The sequence below is a fragment of the Neolamprologus multifasciatus genome, chromosome 17 (genome assembly GCF_963576455.1).
Source record: "Neolamprologus multifasciatus chromosome 17, fNeoMul1.2, whole genome shotgun sequence".
Classification (NCBI taxonomy): Eukaryota; Metazoa; Chordata; class Actinopteri; order Cichliformes; family Cichlidae; genus Neolamprologus; species Neolamprologus multifasciatus.
Genome location: NC_140455.1, coordinates 36,115,456 through 36,140,829, shown reverse-complemented (window position 1 = coordinate 36,140,829; position 25,374 = coordinate 36,115,456). Strand labels below are relative to the sequence as shown.

The 25,374-nt window shown below is 40.1% G+C and overlaps 1 protein-coding gene across 2 annotated transcripts in view; it reads left to right on the top strand.

The window, feature by feature from the left end:
- LOC146499794 (chemokine-like protein TAFA-2) overlaps positions 1-25,046 on the top strand; it is a 124,208-nt gene extending 99,162 nt beyond the window's left edge. For both annotated transcript variants that reach the window (XM_085138600.1, XM_085138599.1), the window contains exon 6: positions 3,265-25,046. The gene's annotated coding sequence lies outside the window, so the exon portion shown is untranslated. The remainder of the gene's footprint in view (positions 1-3,264) is intronic.
- Positions 25,047-25,374: the final 328 nt, after the last annotated feature.

Here is a 25,374-nt window from a genome sequence, read left to right as displayed (position 1 = left end):
AACCTTACCATGTAATTATGTAGCTGTACATGGTAGCTAGCCACCATGTAACACATCATTATATACCAGCTAGCCCAACTTCAGTAAACCTAGAAACGTCACTGCTGTTTAGTTTTCTGTCTTCAGGTAGCAGAGCTGTACGTTTGAATTTTTCAGAAATCTCTCCGTCAGAACATGCTATGTCATGTTTAGGTGGAAACTAGCGAGCTAACTTCCTGCTAACTTCTAACTCTGGATGTTAAACTTAATTGTTACACCTGGTAAAGTAGCAACGCTGATCATTTTATTACAGATGAAAGAATTTAGACAGTTTATACCTCTCAATGATGCTCCAGTGTTCATTTGACTTTGGGACCTGAAGCGGAGTTTGACAAAAATTGACAAAAAGCCTTGAAAAAAGTTCATGGAAATACTTGTTGGGTTAATTGTTGGCTGTGAATTGGCTTTAGATGTGGATGTGAGAGTTTGGGGTGGTTTTGACCCACCTCCTGCGCTATAGCATGTGGAATAAGCTCCAAACCGGTGACCTAAGCACTAGATAGACTTAATAGAATTCATTTATAGATGGTCCGACACTCCCCAGTTAACAGTTTGATAGTAGATAGCTATCACATGATTGCATTATTATTGTTTGACTACTGCTCAGCCTAAGCAGTGGTAATATTTTCAAAATAATTTCTAATTTTTAATATAAGGCTACTGTTAAGCATTTTATTGGCCTATTTTTAAACTAATTACACATAAAACAGCTAAAAACACTAACAAAGAAGTTAATAAAGGAAACAGGACTAAAAGAAAATGTAAATACTTAAAGCATTTTACCTGTTTAGCTGATATCTGTCCACTTATGCCCACTAATTAATTACCTTAAGCTGAATCATCCATCGCTATAGGTAAATGCAATTAAATGTGACTGTGTTCTCTAGCTGGAGGTGGAAGATAAACTCCCCACTCTTTTCTGTCTCACTGTGTTTTTACAGAAGTGGAGAGCGGCTACCTAATCCTTTGCACCTATTCTGTCTGTGACACACAATTAGAGCTATAGCAACGGGATGTCGCCATATTATTCAGCTGCAATGTTTCGCCCCACCTTGCTGATCTCAGTCACTGAGTCTCACAAGTTTTCTTGCAGAAACCCAGCTAGACAGTTAGCACATGGCAAACATTAGCATCAACAACTTTCCAGTCTAGAAGAAACAATCCCACTCTCTGAAGCAGCGGAAAGCTACTGTTACCATTCTTACTTTGAAAACCAGGCATGATTTCTTTCTGAGGGTATCTACTTTGGTGGTAAGAGTTACTAGGTGCTTCAGCCACTGGTATCCACCCAGTTCACTTGAGCACATGTCCATCCACATTTGCCTTTCGATGGCCATTTCAAAAGGACATAACATCATGCTGATAAACAATATTTACCATTAGTTTAATTCTTTTTTCACCTTTTATGTCTCTTGTTGCAACCTTAATTGTACAGACCCCTGGATTATCCACGTGTTTATGGAGACATTGTTTTGTGCACTGGTGCACAGTCATGTTGGAACAGGAAGGGGCCATCCCCAAACTGTTCCTGAAGCATTAGGAGTTTGTTTCACTGGAACTAAAGGGCCGAGCCCAACTCCTGAAAAACAACCCCACACCATAATCCCCCTCCACCAAACTTTACACTTGGCACAATGCAGTCACACAACGGTCATTCGACTGGCAACCGCCAAACCCAGACTCGTCCATCAGACTGCCAGACGTGATGGGTCTAGATGCAGTTTGCATTGTGCTTGCTTGTTAAGCTTCCTGCTTTCTCTCTGTTTTGTTGCTATGTTAAAAAGCAGCTTCTGTCAGGTTTGAAAAAAATGTTTTGCTTGTGTCCATTTAGCAAGTTCAGCAATCATGATGATTGGGCATGTGAAATCTCTGGTTCGGTCTTGTTTTTATCATTTAAGAAATGTGGTAAGCCTGGTTTTTATCTCGCTCTGAACTCGAGATTGCAATAATCCAAGCGTGACGAAATAAATGCATGTATAGTAATTTGCTGTTTATGTGTCTAAGCAAAGGTTCTCTGGATCGTCTGCAGGTTGTGCAAAACGCTGCGGCTAGACTTTTGACAAAATCCTCCAAGTACTCACACGTGACACCGTTATTATCTCAGTTACACTGGCTTCCTGTTAAATTTAGAGTCAATTTTAAGATCCTGGTCTTGACCTACAGAGCTGTGCACGGACTGGCACCAGCCTACATCTTTGATCTGCTACAGCCCGACGTCCCTAGCAGGGCTTTGAGGTCATCTGATCAGGGCTTACTTGCTATAAAAAAATACTAAGAGGAGGACTAAGGGTGACAGAGCTTTTGCCACTGTGGCCCCGAGACTGTGGAACTCTCTCCCCCAAACATTAAGAACTGTGGACTCAGTCGCTGCTTTTAACAAACAACTCAAAACTCACCTTTTTAAAACTGCTTTTGGTTCATTTTATGCCTGTTTTATTTTCTCTTTTTAAATCTTTTTATGACTTGTAATCTTATGTGCAGCACTTTGTGATTCTGTCTTGAAAGGTGCTATATAAAAAAAAATTTATTTATTTATTTTTAGAGCCTGCCTCAAGTGGCCAATGTAGGTACTACACTTTTTGGCACTTCCACCCTGGAGGCTGTTACTTGGATGGTGCTGAATGTGCCAGGGTTCTAGTCCAGGTGATATCAAGTTACACCTCAAGAAAGCAGTTAGAGGAGGGGTGCATAATGGCAGAAGTGTCTTTGTTCACTTTAAGTCGTATAACAGGTTATGTCGTAGCTACACAGCAATGTCTTGATGCATCTGGACGTAGCGTTTCTCCAGATGAACAGAATCAACCTACACAGCGATGTTCTTGTGGGGCTTTCAGACCATTTTAAACATTTTTCTTTTGAAGATGAAATCTGTTTCCTCACAGTGTCAAACATCAAAAGTAAGCAGCAAGAATGGAAAAATCAGGGCTTCGAGATTTGAATAATGCATCTGATTCTGTTGTTGCTTTGCCAACATCTTTGACATGTCAATCAGTGTAGGCGGGAGCGTTCGGTTGATAAAGTTTAGTTTTATAACTGGTGGCTATGCTTTTCATTTCTGTGCAGTTCCAGTTTTTTTCCTCTTGTGACCTCAGACAGTTATATACTGTATGTCTATATATATATAAAAAATGTTATGTTCTGTAACTCTTTCATAGGTGATGTTTTGATGATTCTGCAGCTGTCCTGGCTCTGACTTTGTTTCATTAGGTTTCTCTTCTGATTTAGGTTGAACCAACAGCTCTGGCCCGCGGGATCATCAAAGGAGAAGAGAGTAATGCAAAGGACCTTTCTGTAAATAGAGACATCCTTTCTTCTGGAGTGCAGTTAAACTTTGGAAAACTTTGAATGCTTCTTCCTGAACTCTGGACATCAAAAAGAGGAGCAGATCCCATTAAAAGTACTGAACATTCAGCACTCCTTTTCAAAGGACTCCGTATGACTAGCCTTACCGGACAACAGGATTTAATCTGACATTGTACTGCTTGTAGTAGAATACAACGGTGAACTTTGCCTATATGTTATTTATAGAGTAATACCTCGTTCACAGGTTTTTTTGCATCACATGTTGTCCAGGGTGAACAGCAGGTCAGTATGTCGTATAAGCATCGCAAATATCGAACACAAAATGCATCGTGGCTTTCTGCTCTAACAGAGTGTAGTTTGAAGAGTTTAATATGGGTTAAATATATTTAAATGGGGTGGTTTTCATAGAGATACGCAGCCACAATCAAGAGGAATTCAACCCAAAACGCTAAAATGTTACATGAAACCAGCACTTTTAAAAAAAATGGCACCAACTGGTCAAACCTACCAGCTGTTACCAAACAGCAAGAGGAAACCATGTGTGGTCTGAAGGTCCTCTGAAAATCATCCTGTCATTTCAAGCCACTTTTATCAGTTTTAAAAAAATATTGTTTATTATTATCATCATTATTATTATTAGTATTAATCTGTTTTGGATTATGGCTCGGGAGTTTGAATTTTTGACAAGAGCGTCGTGTAAATTAAACAGCATCTGACAGCAGCAGCGGTCCTGAAGCTGTTTTCAACTAGTTACTCAAGTATGATTTTCTGATCACCTTTTAGTAGGTATCGCTGACACTTCCGTTGTCTGTGTAAGTGATGACATCAGTAATAAACTATGGTTGTGTAACTAAAGCCACGTGTCTTTGAACCATCTGTATGTGACAGTGACTGAAAGGCTCCACAGTGTAGTGGCTTACACATTCACCTATCAGCTCTTTGGGGTTGGATCATGAGGGGCATCTGGTGTTATGGCAGCTCCTTAAACATGGCAGTCCCATTTTTGGACTTTATGGATTTTATGATGTTTTTTTAAACTGTGTCCCTATCTCTTCTGAATAAACAGGCACAGAATTTCATACAAACATTCGTGGATCCCACAAAATGTTAAAGGTAAAGTGTGTTAAATGTCACCAGTAGAGGTCAGTAATTGCAGATTGCAGTCAACTCTATTCTGTTTTCTTACCCCTACCTATTCAAATGCACAATCCGAGCTACAGTGGCCGCTGTAGGACGAAACAACTTGGGTTCATGACAGCCTAGACTGTGAGTCTGCTGTTTACTTCACCTGTCAGGATGTGGCCACGTCTATTGGACTGATGGCCTCCTGATGGCCTCCTGATGGCCTATGTAGATGAGTCCGTAAAGCAAACGTCTGTCAGATGACAGTCAGATGAATTGTTGGTGATAGCCTGAACTTTGCTGGTGTTGTTTGCTGTTAGCCGGCAACTTTCTTTGAAGTGGATTTAACGAGGTTGGACTCTTAGATAATAAACTAATATGATATCAGAATGTAATCAAACTGTTTATCGAGGCATAACATTAGCTGGCATAATGTTAGCTTATAACCAGCTTTTGTTGTTGTTGTTTAGCCAGCTGGTTGTCAGCTGTCCTGAAATGGGAGGGTTACAACTTTAGCTCAGGAGATGAGATGAGGAAGAGGATGAGGTGGAAACTAGGAAAGAGAGAGAAAGAGCAGTGGTGGAAGAGAAAAAACATGAGAAAAAAAAAAGAAATATATATATATTAGGGGTGCAACGATACACAAAATTTACGGTTCGGTTCGATACTTTGGCGTCACGGTTCGATATTTTTTCGATACAAAAAAAAGTTCATGCCTTTTTAATTTGTCATTTATTAAAATTATAAATATATATTTTAACTCAAAAGTACAGTTTTTAAATTTAATGTTGCTGAAACTACAAAGTAATAAAAAAAATAAATCTATCTGATGGAGGAATCCCTCATCTTTGGAAAAGAGAGTTTATTACAGAGAAATGTCTCTTTCCAAAATAAAAGCTATACTATACGCTTCTTCTGGGCTATATTCTCAGCAGCATATTAAACATATCAGGTCCCCATAAGGAGAATCATGTGCTAACAGCTGTTAGCACATGATAACGCCGTGCCTTATTCTCGCCACATTGGTGCCGAAACCCAGGAGGCGGCACGGCGGGACCACGGAGTGTCATTCAGAACCATCTTTATTGACATCTCACCACCCCACAACACCTGAGTCCCCGTGTTTTAACACAGTGGGCGTGATTGCGGATGCCGTGCAGGTGCGTCCGCACGGCACCGCAGACCACGCCCCACCACAGGGAGGGTTACAACTTTAGCTCAGGAGATGAGATGAGGAAGAGGATGAGGTGGAAATTAGCAAAGAGAGAGAAAGAGCAGTGGTGGAAGAGAAAACCATGAGAATAAAAAGAAATACGCATATATATATATAAATAAATGTTGAATGGTCATATATAGTTTGAAATAACTTTTTGTGACCTCTGAATTAAAACTAACATATAAGGTACACTACATACACTTTATCAGTTAATTATTTATGTACTGCGTGTGACTGGTTTCTTAACATGTACATAAATGCTCATCCTGGCTACTATATTCAACATGGCAGCCTCCATGACCTGGCAGCTACTTCTATGTTTTTAAATTTATGAGAATGCATCAGTTTGTTGGAAGACCAGATTACACGGTGATCAGTGTATATTTATAATTACAAAATTCTCATTTCTGTTAAACAACCTATATAAAAAAATAATTTTTCACGTACCTTTAAAGATTTTTCTTCTAGTGTCACCATGATGTTACCATGGAGATTAAATGTTTTAACAACTGTTTGCTGTGGAAAAGTGGAATTTGGTGCAGACACTCACTATCTTTGCTGAAGTGCAGAATTTTTGTGTGGAAATTCCTGCAGACTCTTCTTTCAGCTTCTAAATTAAAATGGTAAAATGGCGTTTGCACTCATGATGATGTCAGAGGAAGTAGACCATTCACAGATGTCCTTTCTTACATGTAGCACACAGCATGAGGTATTCAGATTCACACACATACTACTAGAAGTACTCTGCTTTAGCTGAGGGAGCTTCCTGGATAGAGTGCACAAGAGGCAGCACAGACAGATGAAGCCTACCTAACAGAAAACTGTCTATGCTACTCTAACATTTGCACAATCGGACATAACACAGACTGTAAGAGGAAGCTGTCGGTTTAACACCATGTGTTGGACATTTCCGTTTTCACACGCAGCTCTGCCTAAAAAAGTTCGGTACTGCAGGGCACATGTGAAACTTACGTTAGTGTTATGACTGCCATGCTTGCAACAACATTTAGCTTAGTGCTCCACTTTGCCTCGAGTAAGTGGACTGGTAGTTCTGTAGCACTTTTCTGCTCTAACTGAGCACTCAAAGCACTTTTCATTACAAGCCTCATTCAAGCCAATCAAGCACTCACATAAGAAACATTCATGCACTCACACACGGATACATGCATTGGGAAGAAGTTGAGGTTTGGTATCCTGCCCAAGGATGCTTTAACATGCAGACTGGAGGAGTACAGTAGGAAACAACCTGCTCTGCTTCCCAAACCACACTTTTAAAATACAGCTGCAGTGCTAGTGGTCATTTTAAAGTGCAAATGTATATGCTCAGAACAGTCCACAACCTCCTGATGAGGCTGCAAGTAATTTACGCAACACATTTTACTTGTAATTTGTGAAATTAGATATATTTAAGAGCAGAGATGGGCAGTAACGCGTTACAAGTAACAGTAACGCGTAACAGTAATCAGATTACTTTTTACAAGTAACGAGTAAAGTAAGGGATTACTATTGCAAAAACAGTAATTAGATTACGTTACTTTCCCGTAGGAACGCTGCGTTACTGCGTTACTAAAACCATGATTTTTTTGCGAGAATGTCTCATGACAGTGACGTAAGCGAGTGCGACGTTCGTGACAACAGCTGTGTGCAGATCAACAATGGATCATATATCGAGTGCAGAGAGAGTATGAGCGTGCAGCGTTTAAAGCGTGGAAGTACTGACCTTACTTTGAGTTTGATTCCATAAAAAGTGACAAAAACATTAGTGTCCGTTGTGCGTGGGAAGAAAACTTCTTTTTACAGCGAAAAAAACCTAAACTTCCGAGCAAGCACCGAGTAGCTACGACGTAATGGGAAACTCACAGAGAAGCTCGCGGATTCTTCCACTGACCGCTGCAGCACACCTGCACCAGGGTAAACCTCCGCCTACCCCACTCCTGCTTTACAGGTGAAAATAGAGCAACAGGACCGCTAGTCTTTGACTTTATTTATTTTCTGCTGTGTTTTACTTGCATCTATTTGAAAGACTGAGTGTAAACACAAAAAAATATTTTATTTTATGTGCTGGAATGTGCAGAAAATAGGTTTAAATGTTAAACTAATTTCTTCCAGTCAGAGAATGTTGCATATAATTAAATTTTTGCTTGATGCATAAAGTTAAAAGATTAAAACTAATAAAACAAGTTTTAAAAAGAGACTTTTCCATTTGATTACATTTTGTATGATGATTATGTAGAAAAAGTAGAATTGGGCTGAAAGATCTATCACTTTATCACCTATTCAGGTTGTAAATCGTGTTTTTAAAAAGTAACTAAGTAACTAAGTAATTAATTACTTTTGAAAATAAGTAATCCGTAAAGAAACGGGATTACTTTTTTGGGGAAGTAATCAGTAATTACTGCAGTAAATACTGATTACTTTTTTCAAGTAACTTGACCAACACTGTTTAAGAGTAGCCATACAGCCAGACTGTTAGCCTCCTGTCATTGTATTAATGTTTCTTTAATCTTACACCAGCAATCGGAGGGAAACAGAGGAGCCACAGGGAAATCGGACAAAACTAAATATGTTCTGTAAGTCGTTTTTTTATAATTGTTTTGATATGAAAGATAACATGAAGTCTCACAACACTTGTGTGAAAGTGAAATATAATAATAATAATAATCAATATTAAAATAATAATAAGGATTTAAGGAGAACGCCAAACTCTTCTTGCTGACAATTCCAGGTCATCTATAATTTAGTTTTTGCAAATAATAATAATAAAATCTCCTGGCATAACAGATACATTTAGAGAAGTGTAGAAAGGTCTCTTTCTCCTCTTGTCTGCATCGTCTTACGTGTTTGCAGTGGCAGCATTTTCCTACAGTAGCAACAACTCTGGAGCTCCTCCTGTCTGGTCTCCCGTCCCTTGCCCCCAACAAAAAACCGACTCTGAGCACAGGTGGATGTTGGGGTGGCGGTGGGGTTGAAAAGAAAGAAGCAGTGGAATTGACACGTGATTGGAGATTCTGCAACTCAACTCAAGCACCAAAGCTGGGAGTGTTTGGAAGATGATGCATATTAGTGTTCATGACGAAGCACAGCTCTCGTTGCCTGCCTGAACTAGCTCGCTGGATTTTTGCAGTTTATTTTAGCCTTAAACTCAAAGCACTTTTTACACTTTTTAATGTAAATCTAATCCATTACAACACTTCTGCTTTCATAATGTTTATAATATTCAAATTGTGTTGCGGCTGTTTTTGCTGATTCAGCTGCTCTGGGACTGTCGACAGAATTGATTTCCACAGGATGTGCAGTGGATTTTCAAACAACAACAACAAAAATTGTTACATTTACTGTTCAGGAATAACTGTCGTTTTTATACAAAGTCCACCATTTTCAGAGGCTCAAAACTAATTGGACAGACTACCACGAGTTTCAGTGTAAGGACTGTTTTAAATACTTTTCAATCAGACCCCATGGACATGACCAAATGCTGCATTTCCAAAATCGAGATGCTCTGCCAGGTCTTTACTACAGCCACCTCGTGTTGCTGCTTGTTTGTTTGCATTTGCTGAGACTGAGACAGAACATCTAATTTCTGAGTCTGAGCAGAAAGTATAACCCTGCATACTGGAGATTTTATCCTGCTACTTCTGTCAGCAGTCACATCAACAATAAACACTAGTGATCCTGTTCTTCTTATGCAAAAACACTGCCTCCACCATCCTCCCTCTCTGGGAGAGTTCATGACTTGGTTAGAAGTTGAGATCTTTTTCTTAACCGTGGAAGTAATTCAGTCATTAGTTCCTTCATTTAATGATAGAAGCAGATTGTTACTATCCCTCTTTCCAGCGTTATGATGGCCCTTCTCACTCGCATGGATGTCATATTTAAAATTACAGTGAAAAGCTATAAAATGCAAATTCAATGCTTTGAATAAACTTTATTCCTCCTGCTTTATTTGTCATTAAATTAAAAGGGAACAGGCCTCGTATGTCTTTGCAACTGCTAGTCATTCAGTTGTCCAGTTACTTTTGAGCCTCTTAAAAATGGTTAATGCACAAAAACGCTGCAATAATGTAATTATCAAAGCTGAAAGTCTGCACTTCCATTACATACTGATTGGTTTAAAACCCACTGTGGTACTTTACAGGGGCAAAACTATGAAAAGTGTCTCTTTGTACAACAAATTGTGGATCTAGCTGTATTGCATTGATTGTAAAAGCTTCTTAGATAAGACTTTCTGTCACATCCTAAAATATCTGTAAATAGACAGGTCTGTGGAGAATGCAGTTCAAGTCGAGCTTAATCAGTCGCTCTGCTGTCGTTTAAGCTTCCATGTAGTGTCGATGGTCCTTTAAAAACGCATCGCCTCAGAGGGGGTGTTGAAGTTATCAAATCAATAGCCAAAGTTAGTTTTCAGCACATCTGAAAAAGGCCTGCCATGACTCCTGCCATCACTTTTGAGGAAATCACAGTGTAGACAGAGGAGTCGTTTTTTGATGTAAATCAGCAGGAAGAGTGGTCGGTTGTTTTGAAATGCGCAGCTCTGCCACAGTATTACTCCTGCTTACTCCGTCTTTCTTTTTAATCTCACCTTGCCTTCCACAACGAGAATGCCATCTGTTATCATCATGTTGGTCCATTCTGAGTGTAATCTTTCTGCTTTGTAAAATGAAACAATCTTGTGAATAATGACTCTATTTGTGTGTTTGTCCTCTGAGGGTGAATTGGTGCAACTTGCTCCTCTTGAAAATGTTCTAAAATCACGTATGGATGTTTCATCACAGCGACACACTGTGTTTTAGCAGCAATTTTCTAGTGAGACAAGAGACACAAGAGCCATCAGGTTGTTTCCCCTGCTGTAGACGCCCGAGTTGGTTCTAATTTAAAGCTGTTTTAATGAAAAATATACCACCAATATTTAACTGCAATGGAAAGGTTGTCACTACAGTTAAATCAACTACACACTTTGAACAGTTATTCAGTTTCTTTCAGCTTTACAATCAGTTTTTGCATCTTTTGGTTCATTGTTTTGGTGTTACACTTCTAATCATGTTACACAACCTGCCCAGTGACAAGCAAAGCACAAGGACAATTAACTGTTAAAAATAATACGCCGTTAGGTCATGTTGTGCCAGCTAGAGTTTTTACAACCAGATGATACAATATAATAATGTAAAGATTAGGGATGGGTACCGGTATCCGGTGCCATGATGGCACCGGTTCTGTCATAAACGGTAGTAACCAGACCGAAAAGCAGCGCACATTTCGGTGCTTTTTTTTCCCTGAGCTGTGATACACTTTGGATTCTAGCCAATTATTTTACGTTTCCGAGGATAGTAGGCGGGCCCAGGTACGTACGTTCTTTTAGAGCAGAGCTACAGATTAAAAATGCCCAAGGCGAAGCGGTCAAAAGTCTGGCTGTACTTCACAGCAAAAGATGCAAACTCAGCAGCCTGCAACAAGTGCTTTAAGCTGATACTGTGATACTGTCAAAGGAGGTAACACCTCAAATCCGATGAAACACCTGGCGACGCATAGCATTTTTTTTTAAAGCCGAAAAAATGTGCCGTATTTAATAGCTTGCTGTGAGACCTCACACCGAGCGCATCTACTGCGGGTGTGGTGCCTGTTATTGGACCCGGAGTTAGCAACATCCCCCAAAAACCCGAAGAGGAGAGTCCTGGCCCCTAGCCCTGCCAGTGTAGCAGAAATGATGATGATGATGATGCAGCAGCAGCCGTTCTTCTCTGCGTGAGTAGCTTAATGTTGTTCGTGTGTAATTTACGTTGAGTAGGCTAACCACGTTATTACATTAATGCATGTAAGGTGAACTAGCAAACATCATCATAGCTACATGCGGCTGTCTTCTTGTTTGATGGCAGATACTCCCTTCACCCTGGACAAAAAGGCTAAAATGACCAAAGAAAAAGTGGAAAACAGTTAAACATGAGAGGTTTTTGGACAAAGTTTGTGTTTTTTCCATTGTTTAAGCTGCTTCCAGCTAAGAGAGATACCATATATGCCCCATAGCTGCAGAAAAGGCTAACATTGTTATCTTTTTACAAAAAAACAGCTGAACATGAGAGGTTTTTGGACCAATTTTGTGTTCTCCATTCTTTAAGCACCGGTTTGAGCACCGTTTAAGCACCGGCACCGTTTCAAAAGTACCGGTTTGGCACCGGTATCGGATAAAAACGTAAACGATACCCATCCCTAGTAAAGATATTGTGTGAGTTGCAATTAGTGTGTTCGTTATTCATATATAATATACTCATCTCAAGTAAATAACAAACTGTATGTAAAAGACCTGTCAAAGCAACCGCACCCCTAACATTAGTGCTTAAAAGTATCCACATGAAGCCCCGCCCCAAAAAATAAACCCTTGGTAGTAACAAAGTTTATTTAGTTATTCTTTTTCCATCTTCTTCTATAATAATAATAATAATAATAATAATAATAATAATGATAACATTAAGGATGGCAATTAAGACGCCAGTAATGAAGAAAAATTTCAGACAGAAAGAAAAGTGTATAATTTGGTGGTCTAGTCACTGGAATCAAGAACAGAGGAAAAGGAAGCAAAGGAGAAAAAGTAACAGAGACCATGAACTCTGTAAGTTTAGTTCAATTAGAAATCGAATATTGAGGGTCTGATATTGAGTTGCTGTCCCAACTCAATATCAGACTTGTGCTTGCCCAGTGAAATCTAAAGATTTTAAATAAATTAAAACTATCGTCTCTGCCTTTCTGTAAACAGCACCACGTCTGTTATCCACGCAGGCATTTAGAAAACTGCAAAACACCCTCACCTCCCCAAAAATAGAAAACAAAAATAAAAGCATTATTTGTAAGCTAGTTTTTCAATTGTGTATTAAATACACAATTAAGTGTGTATTAGCAAAAATATAAAACTCTTTGAAATCGACTGTTTTATGCATGTATGCATTTAAAAAATACATTTAAAAAAATTAATTTCTGTCTTGCCTTGTTAAAAATTTCATGTTATGATGCTCGACATGTTCTAGCATACATATAGTCTGTTTGCAAAATTCTCTTTGTAAGTGCCAGTTTATGGAAAAGAAAGGACATTTGCACTTTCACGTACGTTAGTTTGAGTCATTTTAAGAGGAAAGATGCGACAGTAACAACAGCGACGAACCTCGAGGGAATAAAGTTGGTTGTGTTACCGTCTCGCTGTGATGGATGATTACATAGGATTGTTTGCAGAGGAAGCGTAGCCTGCGTATCCCCCAATGACGGGCGAACAATATGTTTAGAAAGATTCTGCACCTAAACTGTCAAAGTCCTCCCCTAAATGATAAAAATGTTTTAAGACACCAACTATTTTTTGAGTATCACGCCGAATTCTGCTGTCTGTTAGTCGAGGACCCCAGTGAGAAATTAGCTTGCACTGCTCTGGGAAGCACACTTATTAAAAAACTTCATCCCTTTGTCATAAAGGGACCCACTAGCCACAGCCCAGCAGGTCAAGACACACCGCACTAGATTACTGGAAAGGTTTTTGTTTTTTTACGTTACTGACAGGTCCATAAAGCTCCGGGGAGGTGGGGGGAGAAGAAAGAGATGGAGCTCGTTTTTTCCAGGTTCCTAAATGGACCTCGATTTTCATTTTTCAACATGTTCTGTGCTTGCTTGCTGTTGTCTCTGGCTGTCAAACACAGTTACACTCAATGACTGTTTCCCAGCCTGCTATCCCTTTCCAAACAGAGTCTGTGAAATGTGTAGCGCCAAGAACAGAAGACAAGTGCCGCCCACAGCGACTTTCTCATGTTCTACGAGCAACCGAGTGCTTCCTTCAAACAAGCTTCATTCTTCATCACCAAAGGCATTCACGCTTTTTTTTTTTGCAAAATGACAAACGGCCTCTGTGAATCAAAAGGCCGTGACACCAGCGGCCTTGGCGTGTCAAAGCAGTTTGAAATTTCCTGGGTCGATCCTTGGCTCCCAGTGGTTGGCATCTGAGTCAGTTCAGAGGAGCGTGAGTGGGGTGGGGCGAGCTGGGACTGCACGAAACAGAAAACCTCACTTTCAAAGCTTTGATTTCTTTCAAGAGATTCGCATGAAGCAAAAGGCAGGCAATTCTCTCTCCTTCTTCTATTTTTTTTTCTTGCTGCAGTCATTACAAGAGCACATCAAAGGGATCTCCTCCTCTCACCATATGCTGTATAGTTTCATAATCTAATGAGGGTTTTGTAATTACACAGTCCACCAGGGGAATGGGCCTCATCGATTCTCTGGGAGAAGAAATTTCATTACACATACACACTGTAAACCGCCGATGCTATCGCCAGCTTTGTACTTTAATTTTATTTAATCGTTTTACAACAACAAAAGGACTTGTCAGAACTGTATGTTCGAGACAGAATTACAGATGTGAATATGAATCCCCGGATGGGGAATCTTTCAAAACGCTCCAGGCGAGAGGGGATACGTTGGAAAGTGGAGGCTTGCCAAGATATCGTTGCATATGGGGAATTTTTTTTCCATCCGATCATGTAATTTGTTTTCCCACAGCAACGTAGCAGTCTGCGAGACTTCTCTGTGCATATATACAAATAATGAGTGTTGCTTTTTAGAGCTGAGCCTCGCGCTCAGGCGATAGAGAATGCTCTGATGCGTTCGTCAAACAATCAAATGGCGGAGATGCTCGCTGTAGTGGAATTATTGATATGTTTCTGCGGGTGTAATAAAAAACTAAATCTGTTAGAAGTGTTGATTCGCACTAGCCTTCTCTCTGCTCTGTAGAAATAGTTTTACGTGCAGCCTGGGAACACCACTAACTTCGCTTTGTCTCAGCTGATTAACCTACAGTTCCTCAAGCCGCAACCAGAATGCCAGCAAACAGAATCTTATCTCAGTCTTTCTATTCTTATCATTTCTCTCATATATTCATCATATCAAAATCACACATACAACGCTATAGATCAGGACTCTTCTTTGCAACAACAGCTTTATTTAGCAATCATATATTCAGTTCAGTTTTATTTATTTAGGGCTAAATGACAACAACAGTTGCCTCAAAGCACTTTATATTGAAAGGTAAAGACCCCACAATAATACAGAGAAAACAAAACCCCAACATTCAGATGACCCCGTATGAGCAAATCTTTTGGCGACAGTGGGAAGGAAAAACTCCTTTTTAACCCTTTAAGACCTACCACAGAACCAAGTCCGCCAGAGCTTATATTATATGTTTACATGCTGTGGAGCCATTTTTGGGAGCATTTCAAGTTGCTATACATCAATACAACCATTATAGCCCAGATTTTAATAATATGTCTGCATTAAGTGCATAGTAATTACATAAATTGTAAAAAAGTGCAATAAACTACAAAAAAATTGAAAATCATTTTTGTTTTTTAACATATATTTCTAGTTAGAGAAATTTAAGAGGCTTATCCCTCAAAACTGTTAATACAAAAAAGTTGCACAAAATAGTTTCCCACCACAGGAAATTTATTTTTAGTGTCTTCATAGTTTTATTTTTGAAATACACCAATTTTTATATACTGCAGGAAAAACGAAAATAAATATTATAATGCAAATTTGCAAAAAAGCAGCATATGCATCAAAATAAACTATTTCCAGCAGTGCAATATGAGTCCTAAGCATCCCAGAAACGACACAGAAAGTCAAAGTCAAAGATAACTTTTAAAAACACCAGTATAGGCTCATGAGGCTATATGGTAAAAAAAAACAAACTACATTTCCGCGAAAATGACGTCTCTTCCGGTTTCGGTCAGGTCATGGCGGACATGCAATAGTTCGCGCTGACTTCTATTCCAACGTAGGAAGTGTTACAAACAGCTGATCGGATCGGCAAAGCGTGTTTCTGGAATATTATGTTTTTGTTGCTGCAAGAGCTTTTTATGCAGTTTTTGCAAAGCTATATGTGGAAGGAAACTGTGACCGAGGACAAGCTGATGGCATAAGATGTAAGTACAACTCCTCCGGTTTCATATGCAAAAAAAATTTATTGCGCTAGCTTACGTGGTTGCAGAGCTACAAGGATTTAAAAATAGTTATGCAAAACAGAGCGTGCTGCTCCCACCGGTTAACAGGAAGAAACCTCCAGCAGAACCAGGCTCAGGGAGGAGCGACCATGTGGTGCAACCCAATGAGAGTTGTAGAAGAGAGCCATAGATTAATAATAACCAATAATTAAATGCAGAGTGGTTTATAAACATAAAGAGTGAAAAACAAGAAGAAACACTCAGTGCATCCTGCAGTAGCCTAGACCTACTGCAGCGTAACTATGGGGGGATTTAGGGTCACTTGATTCAGTCCTATGTGCTTATGTAAAAAAAGGATAATTCCATCTTTTATATACAGTTTGTGTTCCCCACCAATTCCAGGTGGTTATATCCCATTCAACAACTCCTAAATGCCACACTTAAAGTTGAGAATCAACTGGTAAATTCTATTTCAGTCAAGCTACCAGTGAAAACATACAGTGGCTGCAAAAGTATTCGGCCCCCTTGAACTTTTCCACATTTTGTTACATTACAGCCACAAATATGAATCAGTTTTATTGGAATTCCACGTGAAAGACGTGGAACGATAATCATACATGACTCCAAACAGTTTTTACAAATAAATAACTGAAAAGTGGGGTGTGCGTAATTATTCAGCCCCCTGAGTCAATACTTTGTAGAACCACCTTTTGCTGCAATTACAGCTGCCAGTCTTTTAGGGTCTGTCTCTACCAGCTTTGCACATCTACAGACTGAAATCTTTGCCCATTCTTCTTTGCAAAACAGCTCCACAACTGCCCTGCGACGGCCTCAGAGGTTGTCTAAGAGAATATTGGGAGCAACAACACCATGAAGTCCAAAGAACACACCAGACAGGTCAGGGATAAAGTTATTTAGTAATTTAAAGCAGGCTTAGGCTACAAAAAGATTTCCCAAGCCTTGAACATCCCACGGAGCACTGTTCAAGCCATCATTCAGAAATGGAAGGAGTATGGCACAACTGTAAACCTACCAAGACAAGGCCGTCCACCTAAACTCACAGGCCGAACAAGGAGAGCGCTGATCAGAAATGCAGCCAAGAGGCCCATGGTGACTCTGGATGAGCTGCAGAGATCTACAGCTCAGGTGGGGGAATCTGTCCATAGGACAACTATTAGTCGTGCACTGCACAAAGTTGGCCTTTATGGAAGAGTGGCAAGAAGAAAGCCATTGTTAACAGAAAACCATAAGAAGTCCCGTTTGCAGTTTGCCACAAGCCATGTGGGGGACACTATGTGTGGCAGAAAACTAACACTGCTCATCACTCTGAACACACCATCCCCACTGTCAAATATGGTGGTGGCAGCATCATGCTCTGGGGGTGCTTCTCTTCAGCAGGGACAGGGAAGCTGGTCAGAGTTGATGGGAAGATGGATGGAGCCCAATACAGGACAATCTTGGAAGAAAACCTCTTGGAGTCTGCAAAAGACTTGAGACTGGGGCGGAGGTTCACCTTCCAGCAGGACAACAACCCTAAACATAAAACCAGGGCAACGATGGGATGGTTTAAAACAAAACATGTCCATGTGTTAGAACGGCCCAGTCAAAGTCCAGATCTAAATCCAATCGAGAATCTGTTGCAAGATCTGAAAACTGCTGTTCACAAACGCTGTCCATCTAATCTGACTGAGCTGGAGCTGTTTTGCAAAGAAGAATGGGCAAAGATTTCAGTCTGTAGATGTGCAAAGCTGGTAGAGACAGACCCTAAAAGTCTGGCAGCTGGAATTGCAGCAAAAGGTGGTTCTACAAAGTATTGACTCAGGGGGCTGAATAATTACGCACACCCCACTTTTCAGTTATTTATTTGTAAGAAATGTTTGGAATCATGTATGATTTTCGTCCCACTTCTCACGTGTGCACCACTTTGTGTTGGTCTTTCACGTGGAATTCCAATAAAATCGATTCATGTTTGTGGCTGTAATGTGACAAAATGTGGAATACTTTTACAAGCCACTGTACCTACTCAACACAAGACTGGTGAGAACCACAAGCATAAACAAACTAAAAGAATCACTGCAGGCTTCGTCAATAATTCTCAGTCATTCTACTCACCTCCACGAGAAAAATCTTTTCATGTTACACATATTAATTAAACCCACACAAAAATATTGATTAGTGCAGCTTTAATCACTAATAAATGAAACATCTGAAAATGATACCTGCTGTTCATATTTTCCGAAAACAGGCAGAAAAATAGGAAAATGCCTTGGAACTATGAATGAACTCATGTGCACCCAGCACAGTTTATGTCTGATCTGAAATAAATGAGTTATCGTACGACAGGTGACATACCAGACTGTGTGTGTGCATTAAAGTTGTACGTTTATGGGCTCAGGATTAATGTATTTAGTGCTATTCATGTCATTTATGGCTTAATTCAGCCATAAATGACTGAATAAAGTTACAGCTTTGCTAAAATGAATTCTTCATGTACATCTAGCTCATTCACTTTACGTGTTTTAATTATGTCTCATAAATTATAATTAACTTGAGCATGAACTAGGCTATTTAATTTTTTATAAAAACTAATTGACATGACTTTAAACTTTTGACTTCTTCTGGATGATTTATACTGGGCTCTGCTGCAGATCGTCAGTTCATCAGCTGCCCGATACAAGCACCAGTGTGACGTTCACCACCATAGCAGTACATAGAAAAAAAGAGAAAAGAAATAGTACTGCTTTGAAGTACTTTTTGCTGCTTTGACAGGTGAATTTCAGTCTATATATGATAATATTAATGTGACATAACAGAAACCTGTGACAGGACAGAGAAAAAGCAAAATCAGCACTATACTGATTATCCGCACTATCACATATCATACTGCAACGACGTCTAGCTGGGATGGATTTTATTGAAAAGTAAAATGTTTTGAATAAATTCGACGGATGTTTTAACTGGCCCATACCTGCCGACTGCCACAAACAGCTGCATAAAAATCGCTTTTCATTGTGACCATTGGTAACTGCTGCATGAATGCTGAACTGCCCTGAGGACATCCTGTTATTAGAGGTGCTACAGTGATGCATCGCCGCTACACCCATTAATACTGTTAAAATTGTCCTCGTGGGTGTAATCGCTATATTTAGTTATTGGAAATTTGATGAGAAATAGATCCCCGAGCACGCATGCTGACCAGAGCTGACGTTATCCGGTCCTTCTCACGCCAATAAAAACCGAGATGTCTCTAATTAGCATGATGATGGATCGCGCCCGTTTGCCGCATTCCCCTCGAGCTCTGTGAAGTATCCCTTCAAGCGCGGGGTTGGATTACACATGGATGAGACAAAGGAAACGGCAGGGATTCATCCCAGTTATGCATGTAGCACTTTTCTTCCTGGACCTTTGTGTGAAAGGAAATACATCACCCACCCTGCTCAGCAAGGCCACCACAGATCTTTAAGGCCTTGGGGGTGGGCAAGAAAGGATAAAGGTTAAACACGAGGCATATCGTTTGGTGCTGTCCTTTATAGAACAGGCAGGGATAACGTGAGCGGTGTGGTAGAGCAATCACATTGCATAGCTCTGATTAAGGCAAACTGCCTACAGCACTTAAGATGAAACTAAAAGTGATTACACCTGAAGAGCAACAGTGTCAGCTGAGGTGAATGCTGAGTCCATGCTGTGTTGCACTTCTCTACTCCATGATCATAGCAATTATGACAGTTTGCTGTGAATTATGTAACTTAGAGCACCATCAGTTTCCAATTTGGAACCATTAAAAAAGGCTTATTTTATAGTTAAGTAACGATTGTTCATATGATTCTTCCAGCTACAAACCTACTGTGAGAGACGGGCATGGTAAAACACAAAGAAGAGAGGTAAGTTTTAAAACAAGGGGGATTCATTTTACCCCTAAAATTGAATTTTTTAAAAAAGAAGATCGAATGATGGGATTATCACTGATCATGTTCATCGCTTCATGACCACAGTGTCCCAAAGCTCAAGTCATCTGGTTTCCTGAACATGACGATGCGTTCACTGTCCTTAGGTGGCCTCCACAGTCACCAAATCTCAGTCCAATAGAGCAGTAGATTTGGCTCATGGGTGTGTAACCAACAAGTGTGTGATGATTAAGAAGAATTAAGTTCTAAAGGCAAAAGGAGACAGGTGAGTGTACTCTTAGGCTAACAAAGATTTCAATGGGTACATGAAGTTGGAATCAAGAATTTTTCATAGCGAGTAACCCAAACCATATTAACCTAACAATACTAACCTTGTATCGTTGATGGATTATCAAAGTTGTTCTCCTGACTTAAGTTTGTCCTTTTACAGCCTCTTTTTCCTGCCATGCAATTGCATTTGTCTCTAACCATCGAGAATCTTCGCGCTAACTTTTATCGAGTGGAGAAAAGTTAGCGTTCATCCTCCAGCTTCACTGTGCTAATGTGCTTACATTATGCTAACCATAGCTGTGTAGCTAGCCAGCATGTAGCGCACCATTATTGTCAGGGTGCCTGGGTCGTTGACCTGGAGTTTTCAGTTTTGCATTATTGAACTTTGATGTTGATATTATTGATCATTTCTAGCATTTTGGTTTCTTTGTTAGTGTTCTGCTTCCTGGTTTCTGTCTGTGTTCCATAGTCGCTGTATCCCCTTGTCAAGTCCGCGTCTCTGTGTTATGCTTCCTGTTTTACTTTGAAAGTCTGTGTCTCAGGTTATTGTATCAGGTTTTGCTCCCCCCGTCTCTTTAGCCCTGATTTGTCCCAGCTGCATTTACCTTCTGTCTCTCATTCCCTGATTGCTCCCTCTGTGTATGTAAGCCCTGTGTTTTCCTCTGTCTGTGATCTACCCTCATCCCATGCGGTGTCAATCCACCTGCCTGCCAGTTTAGTTCCTGTATTCCCAGTTTAGCCAGTTTTCTGTTTTTGTCATTTAGTAATAAATCTGTTTTGAGTCCGCACTTTTGGGTCCATCATTCCTCCTATCCTACCTGCACATAGCTGACACATGATAATCGTATACCAGCTAGTCCAGTTTCAGTAACCCAACAAACATCACTGCTGTTTAGTTTTATTATTCTATTTAGTCTTTATTTATGTTGGAAGTGATAGCAGAGCTGTACATTTGAATTTTTCAGTTTAAGTTTGTGTTCATCCTCCAGCTTCACTGTGCTAATGTTATGCTAACATAGCTGTGTCGCTAGCGATTACGTAGCACATCATTATATACCAGCTAGTCCAGTTTCAGTAACCCAACAAACATCACTGCTGTTTAGTTTTATTATTCTATTTAGTCTTTATTTATGTTGGAAGTGATAGCAGAGCTGTACATTTGAATTTTTCAGTTTAAGTTGGTGTTCATCCTCCAGCTTCACTGTGCTAATGTTATGCTAACGTAGCTGTGTCGCTAGCGATTACGTAGCACATCATTATATACCAGCTAGTCCAGTTTCAGTAACCCAACAAACATCACTGCTGTTTAGTTTTCTGTCTTCATTTATGTTGGAAGTAATAGCAGAGCTGTTGGTTTGAATTTTTCAGAAATCTCTCAGAACATATGATCTTTAGATGGAAACTAGCGAGCTAACTCCCCGCTAACTTCGAACTCCGTTAAACTTCATGAATCCTGTTTCTCATGGATGTTAAACTAATTGTTACACCTGGTAGAGCAGCCACACTGATCATTTTATTAAAGATGAAAGAATTTAGACAGTTTTTAACTGTCAGTGACGCCGCGGGCTCTTTGTGAACTAAAGAGGAGTCTGGACCTGGAAACAACTAATGACATCAGACTGAAACACCGGATAGTGAGTGTTTATTTTGTTCTGCTGCATTTGTGACTAAGTCGCAGATTAAACCATATTTTCACATACCAGTGTTTACAAAGTTTCAATTACAAGTTGGTAATATTAATGATGACAAACATTGGTCACTTTATTGTAAAACTTTGCCAAACAAGTGTATCTGTGTCTTCCTGCATCACCAGTATAATGTTGGTCCACGATCAACACTGTAACTGGCCAATGACGTTGTCTGAGCGTTCGGTTAGCATTAGCCCAGATAACAAGACTTTAAAGTAGCAACTGAAATCATAAACTGATCGGAAACTGTTCACTGAGGCCACTGATCAAGTAAGCATAAGGTTGTTGTTTTTAAAGACTTCTATACAACTGAACCTCTTTTTTTGCCACCTCACAACTCTCCCCACGGTGACCATTATAAAAGCAGCTTTAAAAGCAATTCTTCCATGTTTTATATAAAGTCTATGAAAAAACAAAAAAACACCAGGAAAATACCGGATTAAAAGATCAATATCAGAACGCACATTATGATTTATCAATGCAGCAATTCTAGAAATCGAAAAAGGTTCACTAACTTTTTCTTTATTTTTTCTGCAACCAAGGCATCTTTAATGTTAATTTTGCCCCTGAATGTTTTATATCAGCACAAACTCCAGTGCCAAAAGAAAGAAAAAAAAGCTGTCAAATCTTTTCTTTCAGAGGAATGAGCAGCGGCACCGCATTGTACTCCAGTGAGGTTTAGCAACCAAATTAAAGAGACACAGATATAATGAACACCAAGGCATCTGGTGCCTCATAATGTCTGCAGAAATCATTTTTCCTCAAAGCTGTCTCTTCATTGTCTGCCACTGACACAAATTTCAGAACCTATTGTGGAGCTAAAATTGGCTGAAAACTGGTAAAAAGCGAGAGCAAATTAGATGCTGCTGAGCATTACATCGACTACAACAAAGCAGATAAATGGATGGCGCTGATGATTCGAGCGAGCCATCGGTGTCATCAAACTTACCTGCGTGCAGCGTGGAAAGGCGGACAGCTGCTGCATAAAGCGCAGCCTCTCACGGTGATTTGCTTTGCCATTGTGTTGCCTTTGCTGCTACGATTTTGTAATCTGCCATCCCGGGATAGATTCACTATCATTAAACTGGGCCTGCGACAACAATAGTTGCAGAGACTGACAATAACCAAATAACATGTGAGTGAGAAAACACAGGCTTTTTGTCAAAGCGAGCCATTTCAATGACTGTCATATTTCTGGTGGCACATCAGAGCATCGCAAACGTGTCTTTTTGTGAGTTGTGTCAGCGTCTTTGTTTCCTGACAGCATCTTTATCTGACTGATCCAAACATGTCGTCTAGGTATATCTTCGTATTCGAAGATCGGCCGTTTGCTTCGCTGCTCTATCTACCAGGAGCTGGAGTCATAGAACGGTTCCTTTTCCCCCCTACTCCTTCAGGAGGCTTTTATTATTTTGCTTATTTAATTACAAAGGATAAAATGTGGAATTAGTAATTTCCAGGACCCCGTTCCCTCTGTGCAAGATCCATTTTATTCTGTACAATTGTCACGCTTTGTGGAAAATTTCCGTCGCAGGTTAATTAATCAGGCAGAGACGGTGGGACTACCTTATCTCGAGACTAAAAGACCCATATTTAGCACAAAGAAAAACTTCACTCTGAGGTATCAGAAGAAGAAGAAAAGCAGCACCGGGCGCCTGGCCCTTTGTGTTCGGCGTCAGTGGTCCTTGTTTCATCTCTGTGCGGCTTTTAACGAGATAAATCCTCTACTGACAGTGACCTGAGATGAAAGTAGGAGACAAAGCTTGCGAGAGTTCAGGGAAAGTTCGTCAGCGCCCCACCTTACCCACCCACTCACCCTGCCTAAACCTCTCTCAGCCCCCCCCAGTTCTGGTGATGCTGAGAGACGGGAGGGATGCGGGTAGAGCAGCGAGTGTGGCGGAGTGCGGCGGTGGACTTGAAAAGTTCCTTCGCCTCTATTACAACTTTGTGGTTGATCCCACAAGGAGGCCCCGCTAGGAGCTAAAGATGCTGGGATTGACGGCTCTAATCTCGCAGACTTTCTGTCTCACTCAAACTTGGCCTCTTCTTTTGTTCTTTAAGCCCGGGATTCTCTTATTTCTACAACTCTATTTGGACGCAGGGCTGGTTTCTGCCGAGGGGAGGGGGAGAGGATGCTGCTGCTACACCAACTGCAAAAGTTGCTACCGTGGTTGAAAGGCCGAGGTTCAGTATCCTCTGTAGGAACAGACTCTTACTTGTCATCCCGCCGACCTATTTAAAGGGCATTTCAAACAGCTCCCAGGCCTGTAAAAGCAAAAAAAAAGAAAAGAAAGAAAAGACCTGCATAACTGTGCCCACTCTTCTTTACAGCATTGTTTTAACTCTTTGAAGTTTAGGTACACAACATTTCAGGGTTAAGGTCTGGAATTTGATTGGACAAATGCAACATCTTTACTTTTACTTTCTTTTTCAGCCATTCTGTTATAGATTTGCTGCTTTGATTGCAATCATTTTCCTGTTGCAGAGCCAAGCTTTAGCTGTCAGACAGTTGGCCTCACATATGACTTTTAAATATTTGGTAGCTACACAGTGGACCAATGGTTGATTCAATGCCTTCAAGATGTCCAGATCCTCATGGTGCTGTGCAACATGACCAAACATCTTCACTTTGGTCTCGTCTGTCTAAACGACATTTATGTCACACAGCTATTGTATGTGACCATCAATTGTTATCTATGAACGCACATTTTGCTTTTGTTCATGTTACGTTTGCAGTAAGAGGTACCCTTCAAAACAATACCTAAGAGCCAAAAACTGCACTGCAGCAGCTTAACTGGCTACATGGGGCTGTCTGAAAGCAGCTGGTCCCCATATGCTCCCATCTTAACATGTAAAACACTCGGGTACAAAACAGTTTGATTGTCTGTAGCTAATTTAACCAATTATGAGAACTGTATAGAGATTGAATGTCTATATAGCTCAGCTAAACTTATAGTATTGATTAACGATATAGTGGTCCCTCGTTTATTGCGTTACGTTCTACAAGTAACCCGCGATAGGTGAAATCTGCGAAGTAGCCAGCTTTATTTTTTACAATTATTATAGATGTTTTAAGGCTGTAAAACCCGTCAGGAATAGAGCAGCTGCCAGAGAATTCAGCATTAATTAATTAATGGTATGGAAGTAGAGAAAGCAAGAACAATGATTTATGTAAAGTTTGACTTATCTGACTGTTTTATTTCGCTTAACGCATTGTATAATACATAAAATATGGTAACTTCTACCTTCCTTTAGCATGTCCAGAAGTCCAACTTTTTGTGCGATGGTTAGCATCTTCCTCTGCCTTCTGGGAGCTACCGCAGCTGCGTTTGACGGTGCAAAACCTTTCGTCGACATTGTTGTGTTTGTTGGGGAGAAAACTTACAAATGTACAGTACAGCACTTCAGAGTCACGCTGCTAGCGATGGAAGATTTATGCAAAGTTGACAAGCTGAACGCATTCTGTACAGGAGACACGGCACGGAGGAGATTGATTGACAACGGTCTACAGCCAATCAGGATGCAGAACACAATGTGCTGTAATCGCTGGTCCACTCGCCCGTATCCGTGGTCGAGTACTTTTAAAGGATTTATTGAACAAATATTGGACTTCCTGTGCATTCAGATGTTTTAACAACACTGACTTAACAACACCCACCCCGTAAACTGGATGATACCACAGGAATTTTGTCCATTTTTCATATACAGTGTTTGATTTGGAAAACTGTACGACAACTGGTTAGAAAGTGGTAGTTTATTTATTTGTTAGTGAATTACGCTGATGTTCCACTGGAAGATCTTTCCCATTAGTATAATTAAGAATACATTTGATATGATTCGGCTTGTTTGGCCTTTAATCAAATCTGTTC